Source organism: Pipra filicauda, unplaced genomic scaffold (genome assembly GCF_003945595.2).
Source record: "Pipra filicauda isolate LSUMZ 115617 unplaced genomic scaffold, ASM394559v2 scaffold78_size3787270_pilon, whole genome shotgun sequence".
NCBI lineage: Eukaryota > Metazoa > Chordata > Aves > Passeriformes > Pipridae > Pipra > Pipra filicauda.
This window is the reverse complement of record NW_024104964.1, coordinates 2,805,188-2,820,226: the sequence shown is the minus strand read 5'-3', so window position 1 is coordinate 2,820,226 and position 15,039 is coordinate 2,805,188. Positions and strand designations below refer to the sequence as shown.

The following is a 15,039-nucleotide window of genomic DNA, read 5'->3' as shown; positions in this document are numbered from 1 at the left end:
AACCCTCCAGACTTTAAAAGACAAGGTTGGAATATTTCTGCTTTATGTCACACAATACTTTTGCTCAAAAAACCCACTTTTCAACCCACTGTCTAACTCAAGCTTCCCAAAATATTAGAGTTTGGAAGATATGGTGATTTTGGCTCGTGGATTAATGCTTTTAAGACTTCCCTCTAACTTTATGTAGTTTTTAATATTAAAAAATTAGGTTTCCCGTGGCAGGATTTGATAGGATCACAACTCTTTGCCATTTTAAATGAAAATGTAATATTAAATTTCATTGTAGGATATATCAAGTACTCTCAAAAAAAAAAAATAAATCTTTTGTATTTAAGAAATCCATGGGGAGAAGCTCCTTGGAGTAGTGGGAGTGTCCTGGGCTGATCACCCAAGCTATAAATCCAAATTCTCATTGGAAACAGAGTCCAGTTGGATCTTAAAATGTTTGAGACTCAAAGGACAATGGTGGCACAAAGTAGATATTAAACCACTGCATTGTTCTATAATTTCTATATGCTTTTAATAATTTACTTTAAGAGATTTTTTTTACTCTAACATTTTTACAGCCTCTTCAGGTTCAGATGCTCTACTTACTCTTCCACAAGTTCCTATGCTTTTAAGCAAATTTCTCTATGAAACATTAATGTCTGATCATGTAGCTGCTCTCTGACCAGAATGAAAGTCAAGTTTGATTTAATGTGATCTCCATCTCATTTCCCCCCCCCCCCCCCCCCAGTAACCACTGTTTTATTTGACCTGTTGACTACTAGGATATTTCTAAGTTGCTGAGATCATGTGTGAAAAATCCCAGGTCAATAAGACCACCAAAGCCCCATTTTTTATTTCAGTTTTTTAGCAATTAATTCACTCTATTTGGAGTGGTGAAAAAATCACTCTGCATCTCACTCACTCAGCATCAGACATTCAACTGCTTTTTTTTTTTCTCTTTATTTGATCAAATATAATCTGAAGGGGTTGTTTATTTGTTTCTTTGTCTTGTTTTTAACTTGCCCACTTTACATGCTGAGCAGTAGCTTAACCACTTCACTTTTAATCTTCTTGGCCACCTGTTGAAATTTTAATGAAGAAATAACTTTCAGTCAGTCAATGTCTCACTCTTATCAGGAACTTTATTTTTCCTAATCATCTCTAATGTCTCCTGGGCTGTTACTTCATCTGATTTACCCAACTGGCTTTGAGCAGAAAATTAACTGGTAGTAAAAAAAAGAAAAACTACACCAAATAGAAATATCAACCATCTGCAAGGAGATGGCTGCTGATCACATGGGACTTGTTTGAAAAGCACCACCCAATACATTATAAATATATATATACAAATAAAATATACAAATAAACTCCTAAATTTAGCATAATTTAGGGCAGCAGAAATTTTCTTTGGTTAATTCTTTAATAATAATTTAATAATTTAATAATTTTAAAATAATTCAATAATAATTAATGGTGAACCATTAATTACATCCATTTCTATTAATGGATCTCACTGAGGAAATCCACCTTGATCAGATTAAAATAACCTTACAGGGGTCAGAAATAAGTGCCAACGTGCAACTTAAATCACTTCTCTTTTCCTAAATTCTTTTTATTTTTGGCTCCAAACAACAGAGGAGGGAGGAGCTGGGACAGAAGGAAAAATCAAGCCAATAAAATTCCTCCCTTCTGAGAAACAGTGGCTTTCCAAGCATCCCCCTTGCTTTTCTGCTAATTAGACCACAATTAGAATAGTCACTGCCGTGACAGGAGATCGATTTTTTTATTGCCACCTCAAATTTTGTGTGGCAATTTCATTTTCGGCGGATGCCTCTGGAGAAGGTGGGAAAGGTGGAGGATTCAGCCCAGGCCAGTATTTCCAGCTGCACCTTCCCATCCCTGGGGAGCAAAAAGAAAAGGTGATGTCCCTCCAGAGCACAGGATGGAAGAGAAATGGGGTCCAGTGGGGTCTTCTCCTGTCCCTGGTTCAAAACTTGCGTGACCAAGGCCCTGAGCAGCCTGGTCCAACTTTGAAGTCCAATTTTGAAGTTAAATCTCACTTGGATGCCAATTCTGGCCTGAGCAGAAGGTTTGGCCTGATGTTCTCCAGAGGTCCCTTCAACTGGAGTTATTCCAAGCACCAAGGAGTTGTGACAGTGCCATGACATCAAGGCTTAAACTGTGAATGGCTTTTGTTGACTTCATTGTGCTAAATTAGTATTACTACGACCATTCTGCTCAACAATCTCATTAAATTAAAGTAAAATCCACAGTTCAAGCCTCGTTCTCCCAGGTTTGTATTTTGATGTGGCCCCAGCACTTTGAAGAGAGGGAACATTAGCAAGTCAAAGATTCCCAGAGTCATTATAACCTTTCCACCAAAGGAGTATATCAAAATGTAAACTGTGCCTGTGCCAAGGAAATGTTAATGAGTGGTATCTGGAAAGGTTAAATATAAATACATATAATTGCAGCTTGCTGCTGACAAGAAATTATTAGTTTCTTTCTTCCTCAGAAGGCATTGCTCCAAAATACTAAACTGAAATAAAAGTATATCTCCAGCCCTGCGATCACAATAGGCCTTGGAGAGCTGCAATTATATCAATCAGTCAGAAATAAGTTGAATAAATATCACTGTTAATGTCCTCAGTCGGTTCTATATTCCCCCCTTGTGGATAAATGTAGAGAGATTAGTCAGTAATGCACTGTGAAAACTGGAATTTCACAATTGCATTGAGAAATCACTTCGTTTTTGCTTAAAAAAAAATATAGGCTCCAAATTGTAGAATGAAAAAAAAAAAAAAAAACAAACCTACAAATCCAGCACAAAGAATAAATCTGTTTTCATTCATAGGCGGGACTGAAAAATGTGTTTGTGAAAGAAATGATTTAAATGTTCTCTATTTCATTAGATTGGAGGGGAAAAATTCATTTCTTCCCCTGGAGGGCAGAAACTAATGCGCTCCCAAGTGCAGTAAAAACAGAGCCATTCTGGGCTGACATTTGCAATTAAAAAGAGAAAATATTTAACGGAGGCTGGTGAATACTTTGCAAAAGGCAAAATTGCTTTTAGCCCTTGGAAAATTTCCCTTTTATTAGAATTTGCTTCAATTACCGATTCACACTGTACTGCACGGAAAGGGAACGCTGGGAAGCAGGGATGGACAGGCCCAAGGAGTGTTGGAAGATGCTGTAGGTTGGCAGAAAGGAACAGGGTGCCCAGAGAAGCTGTGGCTGCCCCATCCCTGGAAGTGTCCAAGGCCAGGTTGGACGGGGCTTGGAGCAACCTGGGCTGGTGGAAGGTGTCCCTGCCCATGGCAGGGGGTGGAATTTGATCTTTAGGATCCCTTCCAATCCAAAACATTCAGATTATGACTTTTTTTCTGGGTAAAACACACAATTAATGACTTTTTACATTTCTACAGCTTCTACATTTGCTTCCTCCCAACAGCCCCATCACCTTCAACTCCAGAGCACGAAAAAACAGGGCACGTAAAGGGGACAAAATCCAGCCACTATGAAACTATACAGAACCAAACTCTAAATAAGAGATGGAAAAATGAGAGTGTTTTACAATCTCTGTCCACCAGAACATGAACCAGTTGATCAGAAACACAAAACCAGCTCAAACAAATCCTTCTCTGCCTGTAGGGCAGTGATGGATTTATAGTTTCTTCTCCTAAAGGAGTAGCAAACATGAAGTCCCACCAATATTCCTTTTTTTTCCTCTCCCTCTTCTTCTCCCCTGCTATTTTGGTAACCCTGTAAATCTTTGTCAACCACATCTGTTTGACTACACACACCCTGATTAACTGTCTAATGGTTTTGAGAGATTAAAACCATTAATTTTGATTACAGGGCTTAAAGCAGGTACTAACTCTTACTTTAATTGGGATGGCATTGCCTTAATGAAGCAAAGGTGCCTTAATGAAGCAAAGGTGGCTGAAACCAAAGCTGGCAGAGGTTCCCTGTCCCCCCTTGTCCACTCCCACACCAACACTTCTCTTCCTATACACAAGAAAACAGCCAGAATTTCAATAAAACATCAGGCCAGTAATAAAAGACCATTTTTATTTGACCTTTCAGTAGAATGTAACCTAGTTTGCAGTGAAATGAATCTGCAGTTTGAGTAAAACTGGGCAAAAAATAGATTTATTGTGGTGATATTTAGAATGTTGCACTTCCTAAATACCTTTCCTTTCAAATTAGGATTACAAATAAAACCCTAAAAATTTCTCAAGAAATTATAACCAATAAACTTTATAAAGTGTGTTAAAAATGCTCAGCCTGCTAAAATATTTTCTTCCTTTCTCTTCGAAACTGATTCAGTGTTGACATTTTTGGTTTTATCTCAGTGCACATTACCTGAATTATAAACCTAGAACTTGCTGAAATGTACGAACATTAGTTCTCATTTAAGACATATCAAAAGAATCCCAGAATCATTAAGGCTGGAAAAGACTTCCAAGAGCATCAGGTTCAACTTGTGACTGATACCCACCTTGTCCCCCAGCCCAGAGCACTGAGTGCCACATCCAGCCCTTCCTTGGACACCTCCAGGAGTGGGGACTCCAAACCTCCTTCCAAACCCCTTCCAGTGCCTGACCACCCTTTCCAGGGAGAAATTCCTCCTGATGTCCAACCTGACCCTCCCCTGGCACCATTAAAAACAAACCTACTTCTTTTCCTTAACCAGAGCACTGGCCAGAATTGACTTTTATATTATTTTTAAGAAGAGCTGGAACCCTTCTCGTGAGACCAAGAGCAGCCCAGGAGCTTGTTTGTGCTTTTAAACCAGAACTCCGTGTTTTCCCATTGGATGGGGACATCCACACCCCCTTGGTGGGTCTTTGCCAGCTCTTCCATCCCGGGCAGCTCCTCCCAGCAGGTGACAGATGTGAGAGAGGGCTCTGGATGCCACACAAAAGCCACACATGAGCCATCCCTGGTGCTTTGGCTTTCAGATCCACAACCCCAAGCCAAGCAACGGGTAAAGACCTCGCTGGAGCCTGAAATATTCACCATTTTCATGGTAATTTGTGAGTCAGATACTGCAAATGTTCCCCCAGTTACAGTATTTATATAATTCCTCTCGTGGTGTGTAACACCAGCAGTGATTTGCGAGGTCACAATACGAGTCTTTTCAATATTTCTTGTTCTAAAGCCTGTTTAAGTTTTTCTGCTTTAAAACTGTAATTAAAGCTTTCAGGGAAATCCTTTCTTCCTCTCTTTTATGTTACCCAGGCCCTCCTCTCACTCCTCACTTGCCTACGCCATATCCCACATAGGAACCCGAAATACAGATTTCTCTCCTACACCTGCCGTGAAATATGGTCCCGGTAATTGAATTAAAGCAAAGTTCTCCAAAATAAATGAATTTAGTGTAGCAGATGGCCAGCTAAAGTAGCCTGTGCTCCAGCTTCCTGTGTGGCAGCCAAGTTGATTTAAATCAACCAGAGGAGAGGTAGTTTTTAATCAGGTCAGCTGACAGTTATTAGAGGAAACCTGATGGAAATTCAGATATTTAGGGAAAATAAATCTGCTACGAACCCAACGTTTTCCTCCCGTAGGGACCTAGTGGATAAAACTTTTAAGGCATTAAAATTATTCTGCTTTGGGTAATAAGATTTAGTAGAGCATGGCAGGCTTTTATTTTACTCTTTAGGCTCCTCTGTGCCTTCGGTTTAGTGGAAGAGGTGCCACATAAAACCAAGCACCATGGAGGAAGAAGGAGAAGGTCCAATTCTTGGCTGCCTTGCAATTTTTACAACTGCTCCAACCAGGCATAAAATACTACAAAGTCAAAATAGCTGCATTTTATACCCAGCTTGCACAGCTGCAAATGAAAATAAAGCTGAAAGGGGACAATTTGTGCAGCAAATAGGACATATTTCCTTCTTTCCTGCCTTAACATTCATTTTAACCATTTTCATAGAAAATCTCTTTGCTAAGCACAGAGATAAGACACAGGTGAGTTTATTGTGCCACCTGAGATGTCCCATCAGTGCCTTTTAATTATGATGTTCCTGATGGCTCTGAACCGTGGAACAACAGCTGGGTTTTACCCTCCAGGTAGGGAATGAAATCTCCACACTGCTTTCCTTCCCTCTCATTTTGCAGATGTTTGCTACAAAGCTCGTTCAAAAATAGATTTTCCAGCCTGTTGGAAGAATCTAATATTTATTTTCACCTGAAAATCAGGATGAAAAGTTGGACTTCAGAAGTATTTTGGGGAATACCTATTCGGGAAGAGATCAACTTGGAAATAATGGGCTTTTTTTCCCAAGAAAATGAGTTGTTTAAACGTTTTCCATATTAAAGAAGAAGAACAACCTGAGACACTAAAATTCCTGTTCCCACCATCCAGAGAGAAGCTGTGTCTCTGTCCCATAACTTCAATTTGGCATGGGAAGTCAATATGATACAGATAAGCCAAAAACTAGGAATCATGAAAAGCCACCAGGAGCTGATAAAATATAGATCCAATTTAACCAATCTTCACCCATATGAGACAGAAAATACAGGGGTTGGTGCTTAAAAGTCCTATCTAGTGGCAGTAATACCTCTAAAATTCAGTCTTTACCTGCAGCCTTTATTTCATAAATCATAGGATATCTCATACTGGAAGAGACACATCGGATCATCGAGTTCAACCCCTATATATTGGTATAAGGGATATTCCGTGTATTTTTCTTATAGTAGATTGTTAGAAAATAAAGTGAGATTGGAATATATTCATTCATTAGTGCTGGAGGTGAATCTGCCATTTCTCTTGAGGCAGATTAGGCTAAAAAAAAAAATAGTTTACATTAGATTTGGCTCATGTTTGCACAGCCTTATTAAAGATCCCTTCCCAGGATAAGCTTCCGTAGCAGGCTGCCATTAAAGCACAATTCCAAACCTCCTGCTCTGGGCAGAAAAGAGCAGAAAAAAAATAAGAAATGGTGGTGTGTGGCATTGATCAGCAGCAGATTCTTCTCTTTTTTTCTGTGAGCATCAAACCAGGATCTGTGTGTGCTCCTCCTGCTCTCCAAGGTCATCCCAAACCAGGACCTGTGTGTGCTCCTCCTGCTCTCCAAGGTCATCCCGTGCCTGGCTCAACCTCGCTGTGCTTGGATGAACTGCGGGATCAGGGGGGTGAGCAGAGGATGCACCTGTGGATGCAGGTGCTGGGGGTGTTCTCTGCATCTAAAACCCAAAAAAGCCGAGCCTGGAGCCTGCAAAAACCATGACACTGATGTTTGGTAAGTCCACATTTGCATCCCACAAAGGCATATTTGGAATCGCGGTGGCTCGTTGGAAACCCCGACGCTTCTCTCTCCGGCTCTTCGAGTCGAGTGTTGCTGTCGTGTGCCCAGAGCTGGGATATCAGCAGTGAGAGTCCAACCACCCCTTTATGTTTGATCCTTTTACTCCTCTTTCCCTTTTTTTAGCCTCGCTCGTGCTTGGGATTCACAGCATTCCAGCCACTTGGAAGCCAAAGGGAGTTGAAAGCCACGCACCGAACACGACATCTCGCAGAACCAAAGGCTTCGAGTGGGTCTTAATCATTAGGTTGAACTTCAGACTATTCAGATGCATAAAAGATTACAAAATCCACACTCCAGATAGCACTGCTTCATTAATGGCACAAGCAGCCACAATTAGGGAGCTGTTGTTTCCAACAATGAGCTCAGAAATACGGGCAAACGGGCACAATGACTTTATTTATTGGGTGGTGTCTTTGAAATGTCATCTCTGATGCAACTTGGTGTCAAGGTAGCCAAAAAATCTGTTCCCATGTCCCAAAAACCCACACCAGAAAAATGAAGTTTTTTTTACAGTGACATAGATGGCAAATATGTATCCAGAAACATTCAGTGAGTTGGTTATTTTTCTTTATTTTTTTTTTATTTCTGTGGCTAAATGAGGTGAATGTGAATAAAATGAGCCAACAGACTGTTTGTTACAGTTGATGTCTCTGTGTGAACAGGATTTCCAAGTACTAGAAGGTACAATTTCAGGTTGACAGTGCTGTAATAACCAGAAATCCCTTCTGGTTTAGTCTAAACCAGACTCTGTCCTATAACACTTCCAACAGCCACTTTTCCTGTCAAGGGGGAAAATGAAATGTAGTGATATTTATTCTCCATAAGGTACCATTTCCATAGTGCCCTCATGTAGGAAAAGCTCCTGAAAACTGGCAAAAAAATAAATCTGTTCAGCCATATCTGTGCTGAATATTATCATGGAATCATGGAATTGTTTGGGTTGGAAGGGACCTAAAAGACCATCTTGTTCCAGCAGGGAATCTTAAAAGGAATACAAGGTTTCACTAGGCATTTTATATCAAATGCAGTACTACAAGAGGTATCATATGATGGATTTCCCTGTCCCCACCACACTAAAAAGTTCCTAAAAGATTCTCCTTTGCCTGTGAATAGGGATTTCTACCCTTTATAAATATGCCTTTTCATGGAAGCAATTTTTCCCTTGAAATCAAAGCAATTTCAAAGTAGAAGTAAGAGGAAAACACACCTTTGTGTTGTGTTGTGGCTTAATAAAATCACATTTCACATCCTTTAATTTCATCTTCTTGCAGGGAAAAAAAAAAAAAAGAAAATTAACATGAAAGAATCTTCCACCCCCAAAATGTAGAGATTTCATTTCTTAAAAATCCACTGGCTAAAGAAATCAATGTGACATTTGGGTCTATAAATAATCAATTACAAAAAATTTAGTCAAGCAGAAACAAAAAGCAACAGTAGGATATCCGTGCAGACACTTAATTGCTTAAATTTCTTAAATTTCTGAAGTGAAAGGTAATAAATTAAGAAACCTAATTAGATATTGATTTAAATAAATTCAGCCTCCTGGTGACTAAGCAATGGTTATTAAGGGTTCTGGTGTAAATTAAAAGCAATGAGGGAATAAAAAAAAACCCAAATATTTTTGTAGCCCTGGTTCTAAGAAAGGCAAACTAAAATTAAAGTCTCATTCCCCCAGAAGTTCCATGATTTGGAAACAGGTTCCTGCTGTTGCACTGAGACCCTCGTGGTGTTCAGGGGGAAATAACTGCCTGTTAGCATGGAGCCAGGGTTGGAAAACATCCAGATTGAAGTTTATCAGTGATGTGATTTAACAAAGTAGAGTTCCCCGAAATAGTGCAAACAAGAGCACTAAAGAGCATTGAAATAACAATTTGATATTTCAGGGGAATTAGACTAATGATGCTGTATTTCTGTTGGTTGGGAATTAGGAATATCCCTGGCAGAAAAGCCTCTGAGACAACACCAGCTCCTGAAATTCCCACCCATCCCTGGGCAGATCCATTAATGGGACCAGGAACTTCTGGTCAGCTCAGGGAGAAGGTCAAGGGGTGAAGTTGTTCCTTCCATGGAGCCACAAGATCCCATCTGGAGCACTCTGGGATGTGGCAGAGAGGCAGGGAACACCAAACCTTCCTTCTTGTGACCTCCTTCAATAGAGTGATGAGCAACAAGGTCCAATTTTGGAATCAGCCCAGACTTGGGTGGGGTGTTGAGCTCATCAACCTCAACATTTCTTGGGAAAGATTCTGCCTTTTCACAGTGAAAACGTGCCAAGCAACTCAATAAAAAGTAGGGGTGAAACCCTACTATTAAAATAAATAAATAAAAAGAAATAATAAATAAATAAATAAATAAATAGATAAAAAGAAATAATAAATGAACATCTGAACAGATGAGTTAAGAAATAGAAACATTAAATTAAAATAAACAGATAAGTGAATGAACAGACACATTACTAAATAAAAATTAAAATGAAATTAAAATACCTTTTTAAAATAAAATAACACAATAATATGGACAAAAAGCACTTACAACCCCTTTCTTTTACCCTCATCTCTCTCCTTTCTCAGCCCCCAGTGTCCAACACTCTCTTTGACAGTTCTGTCACACAGTTTGTGCTCTCTAATGTGTGGTTTGACTGTGCCCTGTATTTTTGATGCTTTCTTGATGCTAGGTTGCTTCAATATTCTAACAAGCCTACTGTAAATAAAGAATAAGCATTACACTTTGTTTGTCATGGAATCATTTCAGGGATGAATTCAGTTGTGAGGGGGGAAGTTACTGTAAATCACCATCACCAAACCAAGATGAATTGTACCAACAAATTGAAGTGACAGTTGCCAGACACAGCTATTGTCTGTGCCAATCATTTCTTCCTGCAGAGTTTTTCTGGGATACAGCCCTGAAACAGTTGTTGTTTCTATTAGTGAGAGGTGTTTGGAACCTCCTTCTCTGTTAGGTTTATTTTTTTGTGCTACCTGAACACAAAAATATAGAGAGTAAAATGAGTTTATGCACAAGAAGTTGGACAACTCCTTTGCTGGGCAGCAGTTGGGTTTAGAAGTGCTTGGATTGCTCCTCTCAGCACTCTCTAATTTCATTTTTTTTCTGTGTGATTGATTTTCTTAAATCAATTTTAAATTTTGAATAGGTTGGGATATTTGCACCTATTTCAAGATTCTCCCCCTTTTTTCAGTGCGTGAATGTCACCGATTTATGTGGGATTGCAAACACGGTGCAACCCTGTGAGTACTATAAAATCAGACAACAGTTTGGGTTAGAAGGGACCTTTTAAAGGTCATCTACTCCAAGCCCCCTGCAATGAGCAGGGATTATGTGCTGTCCTCTCAATCACAAACTCAGAGCAGCTACAAATTCCTCTGGATTGTCTTCCAGGAGTTGTTCTGCTGCTCTGCTCTGCAGGAGTGCTCTGGAGGTGCTCATGGCATTATTTTTCTGTGATTTAAGGTTCCCCACAGATCTCAGCCAACGTTTTTGGTCCTCATTGACACCGTTCTGTGAACTACAACTCATTAAATTAGCACGAGTTTGGTTTGGATTAATTGGGTTATGAGGAGCTTGACACTCTCCATCTGGAGCTGAGCCCTCAGTTGTCTCCTGCTGGGGATGAACCATCCCATTCATGAAAAGACACTTCAGTTACTAAACAGATAATTTCCAGATTTAGCTTTTCCCACAAGGGCTAAATGGTGCTCCTGGATTCCCACAGATTTCCCTGAAGGAAAAGAGGGGACAGGGTGGCGGTGACATGGTTCTGTGGCCAAGCATCTGAGGAGCAATTCAACTCTGTTCTTTCCTTCCCTCTTCTTCCCCCACTGTGTCAAATATAAAGCCTCAAAAAAAAACCCCTTAAAATGACCTAAAACTCCCTACAAGCATCTGGGAACTACAGGAACCCCTTGTAGAGGTGATCAATGAGTATCATATGAATGTTGTGTCCACTAAGAAAAATATAAAATACAGATTATTTGTCTTATGTATAATCTTAAAAAAAAAAAAAAAACAAAAAAAAACAACAGAAAATAAAATACGGATGAATCCTTTCATGTATAATTTCAAAAAAAAAAAACAAACCCAAAACCAAACAAACCACAAATTAAAAAAATAAAAAAACCCCACAAAACCAGTATTATTCTAAGGACTAGACTAGAACATTAGCAAAAGAGATTTATGGGAGTACAAGCGTTGGGAGACTCGTAAACCAGGTGTACCTTCAAAGTTTAATGAGGGCAGTGGCTTGGGAATGTCGCTCTGTGAATACTGAACCATGTTGTGGAGAAGAAACATCCTTACCTGGGTCCTCCTCACAGCCAGGTCTGGGCACTCGGTGCAAGATTTTAACTCAGTGATGCCCCTGATCCTCAGAACACATTGCTGAGGAGGTTTAACTCTCCCTCCCCTCCCAGAAACTCAAACCAGGCAGCCCAAAATGAATATTTCAGGGTATTATTTCAGCACAGACATGATTGCAGCTTTCCTAGATGATGTGTTAATATTTTAACCCGATTACACCAACCTTTCACCTCAGTGGAACAATGGAATTTTCTCCTGGCGGATTTTTCCACAGTCAGACATTTTCAGGGCCCTCAGAAATATTGGGAATGTTTCTTCTGCATCACAGATTGGGATTTTATTTCATGGTCCCCTCATCTAACCCAATAACTGCTGCTGAAATTAGATCAGGCATTTTAGCAGGAGATTCAATCTTGTTTTAAAGACCCTCATTGACGCTGCATGAACCACAGCCATTATTAATCTGTTCCAATGCCTAATTACCCTCATTAAGAACATAATTAAGAAATTGTCTGATTTCTGTTTGACCTTTTCCTGTCTTCGATTTCCTGCCATTTCTGTCAAAATTTTCTGGTGGTGTTTCTGATAATGTCTCTCCCAGATTCTCTCATAAATACCCCTGCTAATAATAAATGCATCTATAAAATACAAATTCTCTTCTTCCTGGCCTAGAGTGAAAGTGGTCTATGTAGACAAAAAATCTCCCCCCCAAAAAAACCCAAAACAAACAAAAAAACCCCAACCCTCTCGAAAAAACCCTAAAGGACAGAAAGAACTAAGAAACATAAAATGCACCATTTTTAAAAAATTTATTAAAAAAGAAACTGAGTGGCTCATCTTGCATCACGGATATTTAGACAAAAGTCCAGCATTTAAGGTTCAATTCCAAGGTTTTAATGCCTCAAATTCATTTTTGCAGCTCTCAGTGCTGTGTTCAAGGTGCCCAATTGCCAGTTGATCCCTCCCAACACCCACATTTCCTCCAGGATGGGTAAATACATGCCAAAAAACCCAAAACCTTTGTGACACCACAGGGGTGACAGTCAGAGCACATTTTGTTGTATGATTTGTATCTCCCTGACTCCTACACAGAGTTTCCATGGGAAAACTGCAGAATGCCTACACATGGTAATTTTTAGTGCAGCCTCTAAACCTATCATCTCCCAAAAAATGTCCTTTTATAGCCTTGTCAATCAGTGTATAATTAACTGGATTTACGTACGGAACAGATGGGAATTTTGGAAATGTTTCTTTTACTAAATGTATGTGGGGAGGAACACAAAAAAGAAAAAAAGGAAGAAGAACCATGACTCGGGGATTTAATATATAAGTATTCCTAATGTGATGTTGAATTTAATTAAGTTCTATAAATATGGACAGTAAAATGTGCAGCAAAACATGCCAAGCATTATTAATTACAAATGATGACAACAAAGTTGTCTGGTTTTCAGAAGGGAAAGTCAATAAATACCATATTTCAGGGTGAAAAGCAAACATCAGGGTTTGGCCAGTGGCTTCAGATGACCTCTTTAAAGGGAATTTTCCCAAGATTTAGGGACATGAAGGCTCTGGCATTTGCAAATATGACTGGGAAAGGGCAAGAAGATCAGGATTCAGAAGAAAACAGCATTTCCAGATAGTTCTTAAAGAAGAAAGTGGAGTTGCCTCATCTGCCTGTGTTGAGCATCACCTGCCTCACGGGAACGGGAATATTTTCCCTGGATTTAAAAAATTGGCCCATAAATTTGCCCAGGACAGGGTTACTTTTGCAAGGTGTACAAATTTCCAGAGGGACAAACTAAAGGAGGAGGAAGGAAGACAAGAAAAGAGTTGGATATTCCAATATTCCATGATTCCCTACACAGGGAATGTCAAGGGTGCAATGCCCTAAGAGCAATGTTTGATTTATGTAATCCCTTCATGACCTTAATTAAGTTCACCAGCACTTAATTAATATTTCTGAAAAGGATAATATATATATAATTTCAGATTTATTTGCTTCCTCCATATGTAAATCCATCAGAATATCACATTTAATTGCTGTTTGCTATTTTCTTTCTTTCCATGAGCTGTTCTATAGGTGTGTTTTTCTCCCTGTTGGAGTCCTGGGTCAGACTGAGTTCTCCTGGTAAATTAAGGACATAAAAGAACAGAGAAATGTGACTTTTTTCTTTTCTCTCTGCACACTCCCTAGACACAAAAACCTGGCTTCTTGACAGCTCAGTTCAGAATTCAAAGAGAAAATAGAATGCAAAATTAGAAGGCAATAAAATGAATAAAAATCTCCAGATGAAAATCGTACTAATACTTACTATTTTGAGAAAAGGCATACTTTCAATATCTGTAAAATTAAAATTGCTTACAAACTCACCTGAAATTGCCAAAATAATGCAGATAATTAGAACAAGAGCTCCTGGCAATGGGCTTTTTGCTCTGTCAGATAAGGAGCTGGAATTCTGGCTCCCAAGCCATCCACAAATGGTCCTGTGCAGGGCTAAGGCTTGGACTCTTTGATCCTTGTGAGTCCCTTCCAACTCAGTATATTTTGGGATATTCTGTGAAATATATTTGTGAGCTGGACTAAGAACTGTGCAGCTTCTCTTGCCCTGTGAAGAAATTCTACATCACAAAGCAACTCTAAAGCTGGAACTCAAATTTGAGATTTGCTTTCAAACCACAGCCAACTCCTGGGCATTGTGTTTGGATTTTATTATTTCGGGTGAAATCCACCTCCAGGAGCACCAAGATCAGGCCCTCCACCAGTCTGAATTATCATAATAATAAGTGGATGTAATATGATCAGTGCTGGAATTTGATTTATTACATTCAAGAAGGAAATGAAGGGCAAATAACACAGGTTTGTTTATCATGGGGTTCAAATAAACACTGATAACATCCCTGATCATAATTCATTGAAGTGTCAGAACATACAGGCTGATGAACACTCAACTTTTCCTCCTTGGGGTACGAAATATAAATTAATTATACCTTGCAGGCAGCTTGCAGGGTCTGTGGAGATGAGGAGAATTAGATGCAAAAGACTTACTTGGCTGTTGGCTATTTCCAAGCTATGACAGGGGAATTATTTTTATTACCAATATAACCAAGTAGCCCAGAGTGAAAAGCCCCCAAATGATAATTAAGAAAAATTATCAGGAAAATTGGACCTCCTGGCTTATCTTGTTATCCTGGGCATATTTCTCATGTTATTCCTTCAGAAAGGCATCAAACCCCATCAGCCCAATTCTGAAAAATAGTTAGGCTTGGACTTTTAACACCTTTGGGTAATTCCTAAAGATAGAGAGAAGGATAAACTTTCTTCCAACCAATACCTTGAAATAAATGGGATCAGATTTATGTAATATTACCATGAACTTATCTCGGGAGTTGAATACAATGTAAAGTGAAGGAGAGAGGAACTTTTTGA

At 39.3% G+C, this 15,039-nt stretch overlaps 1 long non-coding RNA gene across 1 annotated transcript in view; it reads right to left on the bottom strand.

The window, feature by feature from the left end:
* LOC120324986 overlaps window positions 1–15,039 on the bottom strand; it is a 32,581-nt gene that overhangs the window by 2,001 nt on the left and 15,541 nt on the right. The gene's annotated exons all lie outside the window — the stretch shown is intronic.